We start from the raw sequence: 14,412 nt of genomic DNA on the forward strand, positions 1-14,412 counted from the left end.
TGGCACAATTACATCATCCATACTGATGATTGTGGGTGAATGTGAAACATGTATATGAATATTAAAAAAGATTTTATGAATAATATATGCATGTATATATATGTGTGTGTGTGTGTGTGTACGTGTGTGTGTGTGTGCGTGTGTGTGTGTGTGTGTGTGTGTGTGTGTGTGTGTGCAGAGGCTGCACAAAATAATAGAAAATAATCGAAAGCAGTGTCCTTTTCATGACAGTCCTCGTGTTTAATCTACTCTTATGAAGTTCTCAATGAACAGTTTTTGTGTAAGCTGGATTATAATTTCGTGTAAGCTCCGTTATAATTTTGTGTAAGCTCCGTTATAATTGTGGATGCTTTTTCTTCACAATTCTTACAATGGCTCCACAATCTTTTTCAGACAACTTCGGTTTTCTTCCAAAATTTTGTATAGAGGATGATCTTTTCTCTTCTTCATCCAAACTATCATCACCTTCGAAAGAGTCGCTTTCGATCGGCCATCAGTTCAGCCACTTCCGGTACCGTAGCACTTGTCATGGGTCTCTAATAGGCTACTATTTGAAAATGTAATAGTTCTGCCATTTTAATATTTCTTACTAATATGAACTACTCGAAATCTAATAAACGTAGAGCGGTGCTGATTGGTTTTTTATCGATCGATTTTTATAGGTCTTCGGTCGGATAAAACAGGTTTTTAAGCGGTAAAATGGGTAAAAAAAATTAAAAAGTCGTTATACATTTTGTAGATTCATATTAGTTTATTTATAATTTTTAATTTTTAATCGTTTCATATGCTTGTTACGTTGGTACAGTGGTAACGTCTTCAGCTTTAAATGCTACAGTTTTGCTTTCGGTTTCGATTCTAGCAATGCCCCCCTCTCCGCTAGTATAAAATATATTTAACCATTCAGGACAACAATAATTATAATAAAAAAAAAGTAAATCAACATTCTGTTATTTTACTTAATCTTCAAAACTGCTTCAAAATTGATACAAAATTCACAAGATATTTCCATTATTTTGTTAAACGTCTCTCTCTCTCTCTCTCTCTCTCTATATATATATATATATATATATATATATATATATATATATATATATATATATATATTCAGAAAGTGTGAGAGAATATATATAATTATTTTCCAGAGCCGAACCAACGTCGCAGCCCGCAAGAGCCAAGAAAGCTGTGGGCATAATTATATATACTCTCACACTTTCTGAACATTCTATTGATTACTCGTAAGGTTAGCTTGTTGGGGTGACATCGTCCTTCCGAGTATATAAAATTCCTACTGGTGAGACGTCGGCTTGGGTTAAAGCTGTTTTGATACCTCGTCCCTTGTTCGATATGATGTCGGTTCTTTCCACTGTCGGATCTGTGCCGCGGGTTGCTTGATCTGTGTAAGTTAATAGACGTTCTTGTGTGTGTGGCGTGTTTGCTCAGTTGGTAGAGTGCTCGCCTAGCATACAAGAGGTTTGGGTTTCAAATCCTGGGCGCGGATATGTCTAACGGATGAGCTCAAAATGAGGGCGAAACTCGAGTCTTGGACTTCCGGTTTGTTGAATGTCTTGGCTCTTGCGGGCTGCGACGTTGGTTCGGCTGTGGAAAATAAATAAATAAATAAATATATATATATATATAATAAAAAATATATAAATAAAATAAGAAAATGAAAATAAAAAAGGCTATATGTCTGTCTATCTGTCTATCTCCATATTTTCAAACTATATCTTCTCCGAAACTAAAAGTCGCAGAGCGGCACTAGGTGCCTCAATGGAAAAAGTATCCAGAAAAATCGGAAAAAAAGAATAACTCGGATAAATCGGGGGAAAAAAAGAATATGACTCATAAGATTTTGAAGGGTTCAAAATTGGTCAAAATATTCATTCATCTTAGTTTAGTTTTTAATATTTAATCTTTATTTAGTTTATATTCGTGTCACGTAGATAAAGTGATAACATCGCCACATTTGATATTAAAGTTTTTCTTTCGGTTTCTGTTCTAGTTGATGACACCCCAAACTTTTTTTAAAAAACTTTTAGCGATTCTATAATATATAGGACATCTGGCTAGATTAAATATCATATTTAAGCGTACTTTACGACCGAGATAGATCCCTCCCCACTTCCCCGCTAGTCTAATATAAAAAAGGATATATGTCTGTCTGTCTGTCTGTCTGTCTGTTTCCATATTTTCAAACTCTATCTTCTCCGAAACTAAAAGTCGCAGAGCGACACTAGGGGCCTCAAATGATTGGATTTTTTACGGACCGTTCTTTTATGGGTCTTTAGCTGGTTAAAATAGTATTTAAAGGATTAAAAATGGGTCGCGATTGAAGAAATCGTTATATATTTTGTACATTCATATTATGTTATTTATAATTTTAAATGTTTAATCAGTTCCTGTGCGCGTAATGTTGGTTCAGTCGTAACCTCACCAGCTTTGAATGCTACAGTTTCGATTCTAGCTAATGGCGCTCAATTATTTTTTAAACGTTTGAAATAACTAGTGTATAATAATATATACGAAATTTGGAAAATTAAAATATCATATTTAAGCGTAATTATCTCTCGGGCAAAGTCAGGTCCCCTACTCTATTCTAATATATGAATAGCTATATGTCTGTCTGCCTGTCTGTCTCCATATTTTAAACTTCTATCTCTTCCGAAACTAAAAGTCGCAGAGCGGTGCTAGGCGTCTGAAGTGATTGCATTTTTTACGGGCCGTTCTTTTATGAGCGGCGCTTTAGCCGGTGAAAGTGGTTTTTAAGAGGTCAAAATTGAAACAATCGTTATATATTTTATACAATCACGTTCGTTTATTTTGAGTTTTAATTTTTAATCAGCTCATATGCAGGTCACGTTGGTACAGTGGTAACGTCATCAGCTTTGAATGCTGCAGAGTCGGTTTCGTTTCTAGCTTATGGCAGACAACTACATTTCTTTTAACTTTTTAAATCACAACTCTATAATGATATGTACGAAATCTGCACAAGTTAAAATATCATATTTAAGCGTATTTTACGCCCGGCAAAGTGGGGTGCCCCCGCTAGTATATATATATATATATATATATATATATATATATATATATATATATATATATATATATGGTCTAAAGAAGCTTTGAATAAAAAAATGCAAAACTAAAAATAAAGAATGCAGTCTAAATTCCAGGATGGAAAAAAATGTATTAACTTTAACCCATCGCAGACCTAGCACCTACATAATCCGACTTTTAAAATGTATAAAATGACCAAAGAGAATTCATTTATATAAGGATGAAGAAAAAAAAACCTTTACTAAAATTGTTAAATATATATATATATATATATATATATATATATATATATATATATTCAACTTATTGTGTCCCAGCTAATATATATATATATATATATATATATATATATATATATATATATATATATATATATATATATTAGCTGGGAGACACTAAGTTTAATTAGGATCAACGAATGTTCCATTATTCCAATATTCTAATAGTCTATCTCTCAATCAAATCAATTTATTGCCTTCTCTAGTCGGGGATCCACCGTGGTGGTGCATTGTGAGGGAGTTTCACATATCTCGCCGCAGTAACTCAGTTCAGGACACATTGTAGTGTAGATTGCACTTTAGAAATTCTACTGTTGATTTTATAAAATTATTTTTGGGGGGTTTGAATTAAAGTGTAAAATTCAAATATTTATTATCATACTTCATTGTGCTCTAAACACACCGTTTATTTCGAACGTGCCCTTGTCTTATCTAAGAACCTAATGTTTAATTTTTACGCCGGGCTCTTTTGCTTGTGCAGTAATAAACCTTTTCAAATGCACTTGTTATATTAAGCTATACAAGAGTGTTAATTTTGGTCACAATCGAACTGTTAGTTTTTAATGTGATTTGTTCGACTATTAATTTTCGATACTTACTGGGACATTTCGATACAAAACCTATCTAAATACACTCCCAGAAACATAAAGTACATTTGTGTGAAATTTCAAAATAATCCCTCAGTCGTTTTGAAGGTTTTAGAAAACAAACTCACACACACAGAGAGTGACTTTTATATATAAGGAGATATATATGTCCGTGAGTGTGTACTGCGTGTGTGTCTGTGTGTATGTGTGTGTGTGTGTAAGAGAGAGAGAGAGAGAGAGAGAGAGAGAGAGAGAGAGAGAGAGAGAGAGAGAGAGAGGTCAGATAAGAACGCAGCATCCTAAAAAGAAGAAATATTGAACGAATAAATAGATATGTAAACATGAATTGCTACGGAGATAGATAGTAAGACTTGAAGAGCGCATATATTTTCAAGAATTAAGTTTTTTTTTCAATAGTAAGAAAACGACTTAAGAAAATAACTAGTGTACACCCTCTGACATAATTACTGGAAGAAAAGGTTTTGCATCGCCTGAGTTCGTACTATCATTTACATGAAAACATTAACTTATATCCATTGCTTTAATTGATTATAGATAAATTATTACCGTTTTTGTTTACTTCTTTGTATTCCAAATGCTGGATTTTCTCCCGAATTAATTTTAAGCGACGAGGATTGTCTGACTTGCTTTTTTGCTTTTCACTTCCGATCAATACTTGAAATAGTTTCTTCTGGGGTATAGAAAAAGGCAAGTGTTATTTGTTAATTTTCGCCTGATCGGATAAATTAATATGTATTTATATACAGATAAATACATATTAGCATTTATTATGGAGGGGAGGCTATCTTTTAGAAATGTGACGTAGTTTTGGTTACAGTCATGTAGACAGAGCATATCTATTATATCTTCTTATCCATTTTAATATTTCACGTATTATTCACAAGTTATATAGTTAAATAATATTATTTTAAAATGTTTGAAAAGATAAAAGTGGCCCGAGATAACAAAAAAAACTGTATTACAAATCAACGAAAGATTCATTAAGCAATTATCCTATCGCCCCTCTTTCCGCACAGAGTCGCAGCATGCAAGATGATCTCCCTCTGTCTATTGATCACTTAATCATGTTGCGCATTTGACTGATTTTCATCAACATGCTAACGGGTGAACAAGAAGTGTAGTTTGATTTTTTTGGTTTTTTGGCTTTTGTTCTTGGTAGTAAATCGCGTCTATGTTCCTTGTTGTAGGTCGATTTTGACAAGATGAATAGATTGGCGCTTGTAATTGTCAAGGGAAACAACGCTTCAGCATTAATAGTCTTCAATTGGTCGTTGATGAATGGATTAACTAGTTATTTTGTCTTCAAAAACTGTCCGATGAAACAAAAATATTTTAATTAGTCCGTGAACTGACAATAAATATTGGGGAAAAAATTAATTAAGAAAAACAATTAATTTATATTATTCTAAATTGTCCTTATTTTCTATTAGGAAAACCACTTGATATTTACTGACCAATCAGAATGAAAGATTTGTCGCCGTGGTACATTATCATCATCTATTATATAAATCTCACCTGTCTGTTAAAATGTATGTATGTATGTATGTATGTATGCCTAAAATTTTCGACAGAGGCGACGGATTTTCACTAGATTGATATGGTTTTGATGCTCGACCTTTCGGACGACAATATCGAAAAATTAACTACAAACATTAGAGGAAATTGTATGACGTCACTTCCGTTTATACTCAAATTATTAATATCTAAGCGTAATAAAAGGTTGAATAAGAGCGATTTAAAATATAGAATGGGATTGAGATTAAAAAAGAAAAGATTTGTCTTCAAGTAAAACAATGGATATGTGAATAAAAGTAAACGGTAGATAAATATGAAGAAAATATGAGAAACGAGAAAACAGATTAAAGAGGAAATAGATTAAAAGAAGCATGATCAACAAAGAAAAGATGAAGGTGAAAATATCGATTAAGGTGAGATTGTATTGAAGAGAGTCGATAAATCAATCCAATTGTAGCAAATAATCGAACAGGAAGGGAAAAGGACTGAAATGATAAACGATTGATTTCAGAGGAAATAAGAAAAATCGAATTATGTTTGCTATGAGGATAACAGAGATCGAATGTTTTAAAAGAAATAAATAGTTAGACAACGAGTTACATAAATACGGTTTCGGAATAAATTACACCTATATTAATGAGGTTCAGAAAAGGAAGAGAAACTGAGGTTTATGAAATTATTAATGTTACTGTCATTCAAACAGACCGTAATGTTTATATTTATTTGTTTTTTAAATGATGTCATCTAAATGTTACCTATATTCGCTATGCATTGTTATCAATAGTTTCGGAAGTTTTCCGTTACGGAAACATTTTGCATAACAACACCATACCATGGAATGTCATCTTCCTAATCACGTTCGTTTTTTAGCAGTTAGAAATAATTTGAATTCCTACGTCCACGGGTGTTTAAGGATTTCTGTACAGAGGTTTGTCATGTCACCATGATATGAGAATACTTCACCCTATAAGTTAACCAGGATTAAATATTAAAAATAACATAGCATTCGAAGCCCAAATAAGACCACCTCAGTATTGTTCTTCCAAACTGGCATATTCGAAACAGTGCACCTTCTTCAAGTTATTTAGTTTATATTAACAACACTAAACTGAAAAGTACACTAAACTAGATGTATTTTTTATCTTAGAAGATGGAAATGGATTAACTAGTCAATTGGGGAAAGAAAAATACTTTTCTTAACTTCTTTACTAGCTCAACTTTTGAGCGGTAAAGGAGTAGTTCAATAAGTTATTTGAATGTATTTGTGTACCATAATGTGCGGCGATGTCGCGTAGACAGCAGTCGCTGCAGTGAAACAGAGAGAGGAGCAGCAGGAGGTAGCAGGACCGGTGACGTCACGCAAAAATAGCAGCAGCAGCAGGAAGACAGAGAGAGAGAGAGAGAGAGGAGTGGAAAAGATGTGACGGCATGAACATCAGGAGAAAGAAGCAGATGACAATGATTCCCCGGTAGCCGGTGACAGCCCTGTCAAAATTTGTTATGTATAATGGGAAGCACAGACAGAGAAATAAAAGTGTATATATAAAAAAGTGAGTTCAACATATTTCTTTTATTTGTTTGCCACTTCGATGCGGTCGACAGATGAGAGGAAGAACGAAATGAGAACGCCAAGTATAACATTATAACTTTGTATCTCATATAAAATTATGTAAGAAAGTGTCTCTTGATTTCTGAGAGCACAAACTGAAATAAAATGAAGCAAAAACTAATCATTAACTTCTATTGAAAAAGATTCAGATGAAATACCTTTAACTGTTCGATCAGACGTTTAGGAGACTGAGTAACAGAAAGACGCATTATTATAAGAGCCAGGTACGTCCAAGGATGGAAGACTGTTGCCACATCTGGGCAGGAGCTGCTAGAAAGGACTTGTCCTGCCTTGATAGAGTTCAAAATAGACTTCGTAGCCTCGTAGGAGATGTCCTTTTCTCTTCCTTGCAACCTCTATCTCACAGAAGAGATGTTGCGAGTTTGTCTCTGATGTATCGTTATTTTCACGGAAAGTGTTCGACTGAGCTTCAGTCTATGGTCCCCCCTCGCCTAACTTTCACAAGAAACACTCGTCTAGCTGAAAACACTATCAATAATTCCCCCACTCTTTATCTGTGCATAAACCTAAACGTAGATTCCATGAACAAAGCTTCTTTCTTAGAACTGCACGCCTGTGGAATTGTCTTCCGTTTTCCTGCTTTCCGGCTGACTACAATATGGTTGTGTTCAAGTCTAACGTAAATACGTTCTTGATGAGCCGTTCCATATAAGTTATCAAATTTTACGAATTTTCACTACTAATGACTACTATATTGTCCAATTTCTACTGTACACTCTTTAACCCTTGAGTGGCCTCTTGGCCTTGATAATGTGGTGATGCTGTGTAAAAAAAATGTCTAAAACTAGAGAAAAGGAGAGAGATAATTGTTTCAAAATTATGCTAATATTTTGAGGGCCAGCTTATACCAAATAAATAAGCATAGAAAATACAGGAAAATACGATTTGTTTTTAAATGAGTCACAGATATTTGGTATATCAAGCCTCAAGAGTCTATCGTGCCAACTTCCATGCTATTCTACCCAAACAGATTATAAGAGTTTTATATCTCTTACGAAACAGTTAATAAAATAAACAATCCTTTCAGCAATCTAACTACATTGGAAACGAATAAGCATCAATCTCTGATAGAATTGTTCACCAAATTTCAGTTATATCTTTACTATACAGACATAATCGATACAACGCACTACTTAGTGGTTGCTGAGAGGTTTGGAGCAGTTGTGGGTCAGCAAAGAAGTATTATAAGGAATAAATAACGGGGTGTGAAACTTCGCATAATTCAAATGACTCATTTAAATGGTTGCGGAGTCACTTTAGAGATCGTCTCATCAGTTGGTTTGGTAAACGGGAATAAACTTCACACTCACCGGGTTATAATCTCACAGTTGTTTTTATGTGTGTCGTTATTTACGAAATAATGTTCATCAAAACTATTACAGACTATTTCTGGTCTGAAAACGGCCACCACAGGCAAAATGAAAACAGGTGTTGTGAATGTTATTAACGCTTTCATGAGTGGTAATATTTGGAGTCGCTTTGTATCCTTTCATTATTATTATTAGTAGTAGTAGTAGTAGTAGTAGTAGTAGTAGTAAAAATCTTTATTTTTCATTGAATAAGAACGGAACTAACTTTTTGAGATAATTAATACGAACTAAAGCAAGCCATCACAGCCAAAACCAGAGCAGATGAAGGTTGTGAGTTTTATTAGGGTCACCCAGTATAATTTTATTATTAGGGTCACCCAGTATAATTTTATTATTAGGAATAAATTTATCAGCAATTGTCATCGTTATTATTATTATTATTATTTGTAGTAGTAGTAGTAGTAGTAGTAGTAGTAGTAGGAGGAGGAGGAGGAGGAGGAGGAATATTTTGAACGCCTTCCATTGTACAAGAACGGAAATAATTTTTCGGCATACTTAACAAAAGTAAACTAAAGTATTTTACATGCGATCAAGCCCCGTGAGACGAATCTAAACTCTCCACGACATTTGAGACGCTGCCTGCCAGTTGTGGCCAACTCACGCCTTGTGGATATCGAGCTAATCCAACTGAGAATAAATAACACGAGAAACGATCGCCTGTATATCGCGGCCACGAAAGGACATAAGACAATGATGTGACCAGTATAAACTAATAATGAAAAAAAACAAAAAACAATCCTTAGTCGCAAGAAAAAGCAAATACTAAAACAAGACGGGGGATAAGAAAGAAAGTGTTTTGTATTAGTAGGTCTTAAGCACTACCTTCCAGTGAGACACCTGTGCAATTCTTGGCGAAGGGCCTCACTCTTGTATCATACTGAGTGGGGGAGGAGAGGGTGGCCTGTCTTGCATGTAAAGTGCTGAAATCGGCAGGTGAGCGCTCATGTCGTGCCCCCTGGCGCGTCAACGAGTGTTCGACCACAAGTGGCCACTCAGGTTAGCAATAGGGGAAGGTGGATATTAGTTGCGAGGAAAATGCATTCTGCATTGTCTGCACGACATTGCGCCAAAGGAAATCCATGGAATATACTTTTGTTTTCTTTTTATGGAGATAAGTACATGTCTTTCATTTACAAGGACATTTTTGCATATCCAGAAACTAAACCTAACACACACACACACACACACATACACACACATACACACATATATATATACACACACACACACATATATATATATGTGTGTGTGTGCGTGTATGTGTGTATGTATGTGCGTTATATATATTCGTGTGTGTGCTAAATATGAGTTAATTAACGCTTCCCAAGGTTTTTTATCCTGCATATTTTAATCACACAAAACACATGTTATAATATTGATTGGTACTGAAATTAATATATATATATATATATATATATATATATATATATATATATATATATATATATATATACTAGCGCAGGTGTTTGGAGGTGTATGTTGAGCAAAAAAAAAAGTGGTAGTAGGAGTGCAGGCTCGAACCCGTACCAGGAAGGAGGGAAAGAACGGGAAAAACTGACGTTTTGCTGTTACGACCACCGCCAAACTGGAAGTGACGTAGGTTTAAAGTAAGGCTAGACAATCGAAAAGATGGGGATGCCTTTCGAAAATATCGGTGGAAAAAGTGCTTAGTTGAGGGTGAAGAAATTAATGTTTTTAGATAATATTTCGGTATTTGTGGTCTGAAGGGTCGAACTTAAAAACGATACTGATCCTGTGAAAATCCGTCGGTTCTCTCGAAATAAATTTATATATTGGTAGCTCAAATTTTCGACCCAACCCGATTTAAAAGCTTCCCCTATCTCTGAATACAGTTTATGTAAATTTTTTAGACCAGAAATTGACTGAGTAATTTGGTAGAGACCACATAGGCCAATTTCTTTTAAACTTTTACCCCTATTATGACCCCTTAACATTTATTTCTTTTAAACTTTTACCCCTATTATGACCCCTTAACATTTATTTCTTTTAAACTTTTACCCCTATTATGACCCCTTAACATTTATTTCTTTTAAACTTTTACCCCTATTATGACCCCTTAACATTTATTTCTTTTAAACTTTTACCCCTATTTGGACCCCTTAACATTTATTTCTTTTAAACTTTGACCCCTATCATGACCCTTAATATTTATTTTTATGAGCTCAAATCAAGTTATTAAGTTAGATCCATGTCCAAGAACATATATTTAAATTTCAATTGTTTATATCCAAAATTGTCGGAGGAGTTTGGTAGAGTTCTCAAAGGTCATATCGTTGAACTTTGACCCCTTAACAGCCAAATTTATGGCCTAAAACGGATTAAAAAGATTTTCCCAAATCTCACTACCCCGTATATCAAATATCGAGTCTGTAGACTGAAAATTGGCATATATATATATATATATATATATATATATATATATATATATATATATATATATATATATATATATATATACAGTGATGATCATATTTATTGGCACGGTAAAATAAAAGTTAAATTTTGTCTAATAAATTCTAAAAAAGGGATTAAATTAAAGAAAATAACAAAGTATATTATGTATTTTTAACTGGCCTTTCCGATGCAGCAATCGGATTTTAGAAAAAATAAATAACAAAGGAACAACAAACATAATTGCAAAAAACCCTTGTTCAAAATTATTGGCACGGCTTTGTTTTTCTTTTAGTATCAGTATAATATCAATCAATCTCCGGTTTACGTGCTTTCTGAACTTTTTTATAGCCATATTATGCTTGTTTAACGCTAATTCAGTGAATAATTTTTTTCAGATAATTTTTAGATAGCGATTTATTTAAACTATTATAAGTGACTAAATTATAATTTTCAATCGCCATGGTTAAAACTAAGGAACACAGCGAAGACGTCAGGAAGCTTGTTGTCGCATGCCATACCAATGGGGAGGGCTATGATAAGATTTCAAAGAAGCTAAACCTTCCCAAATCCACTGTTAGAGCCATAATAAACAAGTTCAAATCGCAAGGCCACGTTATGAGTTTAGAGGGTAGAGGGAGAAAAAGGATTCTTTCCCCAAGAGATGAACGGAAAATTGTTCGACAAGTAAAACAAAACCCAAGGATCTCTGTTGGGGAGATTGTTGATGAACAGAGCACCTCTGGAGTGAATGTATCTCGACATACAGTTGGTAGAGTTTTGAAGAGAGCTGGTTTAAAAGCATGTCGTCCGAGAAAGACTCCCTTATTGAAGCCTATGCACCTGAAAGCAAGGCTAGCCTTTGCAAAACGTCATATTGATAAAGATGTTGCATTCTGGAAACGTGTTCTATGGACTGACGAAACGAAAATAGAGTTATTTGGCCATAATAAAGTGTCTTATATTTACAGAAAATCTGGCGAAGCTTTCTTGCCTAAGAACACCATACCCACAGTGAAGCACGGTGGAGGCAGTTTGATGTTTTGGGGATCCTTTGCTGCCTCTGGACCAGGGCGACTTGTTAAGGTCACAGGTAGCATGAAAAAGGAAGATTATGTTAAAATATTGGATGAAAACCTGAAAGACTCTGCTAAAGAGCTCTCACTTGGTCGTTGTTGGTGGTTCACGCAAGATAATGACCCAAAGCATTCGGCTAAACTGACTAAGAAATGGCTTGAGGACAATCATATTAATGTTTTGGAGTGGCCATCACAAAGCCCAGACCTTAATCCAATTGAAAATTTATGGAGAACATTAAAATTGAGGGTAATGCAAAGGAAGCCTTAGAATCTTATTCAATTGGAGGATTATTGTCAGGAAGAGTGGGCTAAAATTGCTACTGAAGAATGTAACAACTTGATTGTAAACAATGAAAAGCGACTGAGGAAGGTAATCAAGGCCAAAGGCTATACAATTGATTATTAAATAAATCGTGCAAATAATTTTGAACAAGGGTTTTTTGCAATTATGTTTGTTGTTCCTTTGTTATTTATTTTTTCTAAAATCCGATTGCTGCATCGGAAAGGCCAGTTAAAAATACATAATATACTTTGTTATTTTCTTTAATTTAATCCCTTTTTTAGAATTTATTAGACAAAATTTAACTTTTATTTTACCGTGCCAATAAATATGATCATCACTGTATATATATATATATATATATATATATATATATATATATATATATATATATATATATATATATATATATAAGGCACTTTCTAATATGTATTAAACTTAATTCGCCGCAGTTTAAAAAGTATTCCAAGGAAAATATTGTATTTATCCAACAGGTAATGCCCAGGGAAATTACTCGAAACTGGTTTCTAAAAAGCCGATGTCCGTGATAATATTTCAAATTACACAAAATTAAACATACCAATATAAATAAATTTGAAATAACAATTTTAAATAGAACATTCAACACAATTCTCTCGCTAATAATGGAAACTACCATACAGCTATTTAGTAAAACTGATTTCCCTAATGCAATATGCAAATGAGATTATCTGTTGAGAGCATATTTTGCAAGAATCGTACTATCTATATAAATAAATAAAGTTTATGCAAGTAAGTTTTTATAGTGTGAAAATTAGTTAGGAAAGTAATGGACTCTTCGTACATATTAATCAAATTGTGAATAAACAAGCAAGCAAAACTACAGACAAACAGACAGAAATACGAATTTATATATATATGTGTGTGTGTGTGTGTGTGTGTGTGTGTGTGTGTGTGTTTGTGTGTGTGTGTGTGTGTGATAAAGTAGTAATCCTGATGCTTGTTTGTTCACAAACTGATTAATATGTACAAAAGATACACTATTTCACAAATTAATTTTAGTTCTGAAAACGGAAACTTACACACTTACGTTCCAGCCTGATACCTGTACACACTATTTTCTACAAAGAAAATCTACATTCAAGGAATTAATTCATTTACATATCACATTAAAGAAAATCTTAATAATTAGCGTCAATGGTTATTATTTATAGAATTGTCTATTTAGAAATAGTATTTAAAGTTGATTTATTTAATTTATTTTTAATTTAATCTCTATTTCACTTTATTTATTTTCAATTATTATTAGCCTACATTAGTTGCCCTTTAAAACTGAAGTAAGTTTATTCTTTTTTAAACTATGAGAGTTATTTCAACTTTAAGCTCTCTCCCGTTTAATTTCCATAGGTGAAAATTGATGTATTTTATTCTTCAATAAATCCAACATGTGATCCACTTTCAGGAAAATTTTATGAAGTTAAGATATTCGCTGTAATGTAAATAGTATGTGACTAATCCCTCCATCCGCCAATATCTTTCAACCTGTCAGCGCCGGGTATATATATATATATATATATATATATATATATATATATATATATATATATATATATATATATATATATATACACACACACACATATATATATACATATATATATGTATATATATATATATATAACGACTTCATTTACTCACACAAATTTAATATACGAAAGTATAGATTTATGCGTAAACTTTAAGTATTTACTTCAAAAGTGCTCAATACGTAGGTAGAGCTAGTTAGTAATTTATAAAATATATATGGCGATTAAGCTACACTGAATATTATGCGTTTCATCCACTGTAGGATTCGTCAGGCTTATGCGCGAATTTTGTGGTTGCTTCTTGTTTTTATATATGTTGAGGATTTCTAGTTAGCCAATCAGCTTTCTAGTATCCACCGCGCCCCCTCCTATCAGCGAATGGGCATGCATTTTATCGAACAAAGGATCTGTTTTAGAACTAGGTTAGTGGTTTAAGGTAGATATTTTCCCTTTTTTATATATATGAATATATCTATGTGTACACACACACATGCACACATATATACATATATATACATATATGTGTGATCGTTTATGTATATTCATGTTTATTTAATTTATTTATTTGTTTGTTTTCTATTGTTATTGTTAGTTTTAAAGCTATTTTGTATCGCTATC

The sequence above is a fragment of the Euprymna scolopes genome, chromosome 7, assembly GCF_053919585.1.
Source record: "Euprymna scolopes isolate OS-2025 chromosome 7, ASM5391958v1, whole genome shotgun sequence".
In the NCBI taxonomy this organism is placed as follows: Eukaryota; Metazoa; Mollusca; class Cephalopoda; order Sepiida; family Sepiolidae; genus Euprymna; species Euprymna scolopes.